This window comes from Silene latifolia, unplaced genomic scaffold, assembly GCF_048544455.1.
Source record: "Silene latifolia isolate original U9 population unplaced genomic scaffold, ASM4854445v1 scaffold_164, whole genome shotgun sequence".
Taxonomy (NCBI): domain Eukaryota; kingdom Viridiplantae; phylum Streptophyta; class Magnoliopsida; order Caryophyllales; family Caryophyllaceae; genus Silene; species Silene latifolia.
In genome coordinates, this window is record NW_027413145.1 from 498,703 (window position 1) to 504,427 (window position 5,725).

The 5,725-nt window shown below is 37.2% G+C and overlaps 1 pseudogene; it reads right to left on the minus strand.

Moving 5' to 3' along the window:
* Window positions 1-422: 422 nt before the first annotated feature.
* On the minus strand, window positions 423-1,901 carry LOC141638032 (uncharacterized; annotated as a pseudogene).
* Window positions 1,902-5,725: the final 3,824 nt, after the last annotated feature.

Genomic DNA, 5,725 nt, shown 5'->3' on the forward strand with positions numbered 1-5,725 from the left:
CTCGGAATTGGAAACCGTACTTGATAGTGATGTTATTCACGGCTCGGCTATCGATGCACATTCGCCACGTTCCATCCTTCTTTGGAACAAGTAGCGTAGGAACGGCACATGGGCTCATGCTCTCGCGTACATAGCCTCGTTCCATTAACTCTTCGATTTGACGTTGTAACTCCTTGGTCTCCATCGGATTGCACCGATAGGCGGCTTTGTTTGGCAAAGGAGCTCCGGGCAGGAGGTCGATTTGGTGTTCGATCCCACGAATAGGTGGTAACCCAGCGGGTAGTTCCTCGGGGAAAACATCTTTGAACTCATCCAAGAGCGAGATTAATCGTCCATCCTTGCTTTCATTGCTAGAAGTCTCATTGACCACCATTAGGTAAACCTGGTTGCCATTGACGATAGCCTCGTCCACTTCTTTCTCACTAGCAAGCATGGTCAGGCTAGTGGTCGTCCCACGCTTGGCACTAATAGAACGTACTTCACCTGGCGCCATTGGTTTTAAGACGATTCTTTTTCCCTTACTTACCAACTCGTACTCGTTGCTTCGACCGCGATGTACCACATCCCGGTCATACTGCCAAGGTCGTCCTAATAGGACATGACATGCATCCATTGGTACAACATCGCATAGGATGTCGTCGTGGTAAGATCCCATGGTCAGTGCCACCTTCACTTGCTTAGTGATTTTCACCTTATTCTCGTCATCTAACCAATGCAGGGCGTATGGTTTTGGGTGAGGTGTCGTGGGTAGTTTTAATTTCTCCACCATCTCCTTTGAGGCGACGTTGGTGCAACTGCCTCCGTCAATGATTAGGCTACACCATTTGTCTTTCACTTGGCATTTGGTGTGGAATATTTGACCTCGTTGCTCCGTTTCCATGGGCGACGTTTGGGCTTGCAGGGTTCGGAGAACCAAAGCACAGTCATAACTAGGAGCGACGTAATCCTCGATGTTCTCGGCGTGTGCCTCTTCTTCTTCTCCATCGAGATTAAAAATACCCCCGGTTCTTTCCTCTTCTTCGAACAGTTCATCACGACATTTCACGGCCTCTCTTAGTGTGATGGTTCGCTGATTCTGGGCACGCATTTTTGAAATGCCCAAACCCTTGACATTTAAAACACCGAATCTGTGTGTAGTTATTCTCCTTTGAGGCGGGTGGTTTGATAGCAGCACTGGGGGTAGGAGTCGTCTTGGGATCGGTGGTGTTTCCCGTTGTGCTTGTCCTTGAGTTGTTCTCATTTTTCCAAGTCCGGCTATTCTCACCATAGGTGGTTGCCACCTTCGTCTTTCCTTGCGCCTCCACTTTGAGACACATACTACACAAGGTATCAAAATCTGAGTAATTTTGTAACTCGACAACATGGGCGATGTTGCGGTTTAGACCTCGTAGGAATCGCGCCATCCTTATGTCCTCATCTTCCACCAAGTCTCCCATTAAGGCTAGGTTTGTAAATTCGTTAATGTATTCCAGGACACTTAGCCTTCCTTGGGTAAGATCGGTGATCTTACGATAGGTTGTAAGCCTATGGGTGGCGGGTACATATCTTTTCCGTAATTTGAGTTTAAGCACGTGCCATGATGCTATCTTTGCCTTTCCGGCTCGAGCTCTTCTGGTCTTAAGGCTTTCATACCATAACGAAGCCCCATTTCTTAATTTCAAAATGGCGTACTTGCAGCACTGTTCATCATTGAGTCCCTTAAAATCAAACATCCGATCTATTTGTCTTTCCCATTCAAGGTAAGACTCGGGATCCGTGCCCCCTGTGAACTCGGGTAGTTCACTCATCTTGAACTCGTCAATGACTCGTTCACGCCTTGGCTGCCATTTGGGATCGTGTTCTTGTAAATTCTTTAGAGCCTTTTGAAGATCCTTGAGAAAGTTGGGATCGTCGAAGTTCATGTTTGGGGATTGGTGTTTTGATTTTCGAAAAGAAAGATGTGTGGTTTTTTTTTTTTTTTTTTTTTTTTTTTTTTTTTTTGTCAGTGAACAGTACCGTGAACAGTGTTTTTTTTTTTTTTTGTTCAATTCGTGCCTTCAAGATCCAATCGATTAAACCTCAACAACCTCGCCGAGTTTAATCTTTGAACACCAAGCGCGTTGGATATTCAACTATCGACTGATTGGGACCTCCTTAGGACCGTCTTGATTTTTTTGGGGTGATCAAGAGCCGAAGCTCTGATACCATTTGATGCGTATACGTAGCGGAAGACTTAATTGTTTTGTTTTTGGGTTTTTGTTGTGCAAAAGATAAAGGATATTTGTTTCGATTCCTTGAGAAGAGATCGAAAATAATGGGATATTTGGTATCACTAGACCTATAGTGATAACAATGGGGAATTACTCGAAACGCGTCAAGCAATTCAACTCAAACTGCGGAGCACGTCCTTAGTTTAAGGCAAGACTCGAAAGCATCGACTCTTTGGAAAAAGATTGAAACCAACAAGTTTCTCTCTCTAAAATGTTTTTACTTCAACTTTGGATGATTACAAATGAGGGAGGCTAGGTCCTTTTATAGGAAAAAGTCCTTGGCCTCCAAGCAAAACATTAAATGCTAGTTGAAAGTTCTAGGATGATTAGATGCATAGAACTTACAACCTAGACCTTTTGTCAAATCTTATTCAAACTATGTTGAAAAATGCAAAAATATAAACTAGGATTCTTCTCCCTTGGTGCCGCCACATTCGGCCCTCTCCCCTTGTTCCCATTTGATTTTTCTTTTGTTCCCACACGGCATCAAGGGGTGTGCGGATCTCGAGCTTCAACCGCGCATAATACCTCTCTTTTACGTAAACCCATCCAATTTTCATGCATAAAAAATGTGTTATTTGGGCCTGGTTTTGATTGGTGCTCTATGTCGAGCACAACTTCTTCCATGGGGTCCATATCCGCGTCAAGAGGTCATGTCAATTTATTATCTATCACGTTTTAAGTGAACTAAAGCGGTGAACTACGATAATTTTAATTGACACGGTCGATGAACTCGATAAAATAGGATGCATGTTTTAGTTATGGCGATTTAGCGATGCATGTGACATAAAATAAAATGCAAGCATAAAAATAAATAAATAAATCCTAGTATGGCCTTTCCTAAAATAGAAAAACTATTTAACTATTACATATTCGGAAACCAACTCCATTGGTCCCTTGAACTTCGGTTGTGGCACGCATCTCGAGGTAACACCGTCTTTATGTATCGCCATTCTTGAAGAAATCCGTCTTTGGGAACTCCGGAATGAATAAAATTACATAATAAATTACATAATTTCCTATTATACATTTGTAACTAAAATAAAATAAATCTATTAAATTACAAAACGGTGATACGAGATCACAATAAAATTACAACCGAATTGATATTCCCATACATTTCGGGCAATATCAATTAAAATCTAAGGCCATACTAAGTAAAATTACATAATTCAAAATTACATAAATTAAAATTATGACAATCATAAAGAAAAAAATGCAGCATTATAATATGTATGAACATGCTCAATTTTATGCTAAATCGCCTTTAATTAGCCAATATCGTATATTACTCGGTTTTTACGGATTTGCGTGATTTCAACATTTTAAAATCACAAAAATTACATAAATTCATATTTATGCATAAGTTAATTACCCTAACCTCTTAGGACTCAAAATTTAGTCTTCACTAATAATTTGACCATAATTAACCCATATTTTATAAAATTGTTCATAAATGGACCAAAAAATTACAAAAATAAGCCATAAACTTCAAATAAATCACAAAATTTCAAATAAATTCAAAATTTGAAATTTAAACTCATGAACATTCTGGAAAAATACCATGACACTCATAATGTTCAAAATCTTAGGTTAAAAATTTCGAAATTTTTCCGGAAAAACAATGTTGCGGTTTATCGGTTTTTTAATAAAATAATCATAAAACATAGAAAAATTATTTTCATTAACTTTTCAATTTTAGATCTGAAAACGATAATAAAATGCAACATTAGACGTTTTTCCTAAGTCATAGATTATGTTTTATTAATTTTCCACTAATAATGTCACTATTTATGCTATTTTTCTTCAAAAATCCATAAATCATGCAAAAAGACTTCTTTATAGCCAATTATTTTACACACATCTTGTAAAATTGCATGTGACAACATATTAATTTTTTATGACCAGATTCGAAATTTAACTCATATTAACCTATTTTTCACCTAAATCCGAATTTAATAATGAAAAATTCATTTTTCGAGCATAACAAGTCCAAAAATTATGAAAATTTACAGGTTATCTCAAAATAATATATGTGACAACATATCCAAAAATCAATGGAAAATTCGAAGTATAGCTAATTTTAGACCAAAAATGACATTTTTACTCATAAAATCATATTTAAATGCCATTATTGTATAATATGAACAATAAAAATCCGAAAAATTAACCAAAATATCCTAAAACATTTTAGGACTAGAAATATTAACATGCATGAATTAATTTCGTGATATATCATAATAACACAAATTTTACAAGTTTTATTTGTTATTCTTATAACTCGGAAAAACTTTTAACGGATTTGCATGCAAACAACCGTGGCTCTTGATACCGATTGAAGGAAATCTAGATCTATATACATACTAACATACTCATATATGTTTAAACTAATTTGTCATAAAATTAAACATGGATTTTATACATGCAAACATTAATAAAAGAAGATAAGAAAACATTTTCTCACCATAATGATTTCGGTCATATTGGGCACTAACAAGATCTCCTTCTTGTTAGTTCTTGAGCTTTCCATTAATGGATGAACATTCTTGACTTCAAATTAGAAGCCCTCCAATTAGTTGCACCCAAGACAATCCCTTAAACCCACAAATAAACATGTACTAGATGTTTGCAATGTAGTTTACCTTAAAATCTATTACTAATACTCATATACTACTTCTAGTAATCTTAGTAATTTATATGAACAATTTAGATTAAAATCTCATCCTTTTGATGAAGATGGAAGAGAGAGAAGAGAGGAAATTCTACATGAACATTTTGCGTGTAATTTGAATGGATATTCATTAAAGAATTAGTAGAGTAAAAACTACTCTAATGTTAGAGGGAGCACGGTTTTGGGGAAGGTAATTGGAGTGAAACCTCTCACTCGATAATTTAAGTGGAAAAACTAAAGAAATGAGCCTAAGTTTGCATGAAACAAACTGAAATTTTAGGCGTGTCCTTGAGGGACGATTGAGGATATGTCTAGACCCGAACACAAAGCAATAGGAATAGACTCGATAGTTTAAAGCACACAAGCAAGTAAACTACCAAACTCCAAGCACACAGCAAAGGAGCTCTTCAAGCACAAAGCAAAGAAGAGATTTTAATGAAGAAAACTCATGTTTCTTACTTGGTTTTTAACTTAAGCAAATCTGAATATTACACTTGGGAACTGGGTTTATTTATAGCCCAAGTCCTTCTAATCTTAACCATCCAAATTACATCTAATGGCTAACATTAAACAAGTAAGAAAACAAGAAAAAGTTGCTGAAATGCCCTCCTAGGCAGCCGTGAGCATCAACCAAGCAAGAACAATCCAAATGGTCTTCTCAAGGTCTTACAATGAAAGGGACATAAGAGCTATCCTAGGAACACACAATTGGAGGCTTCCTTAGTCAAATATTCAGCTGATATAGCCCCTTGAGAGCAGCCCCCAAAGCTCTTACACAATTGTAAGAATGATGGTGACACTTTGG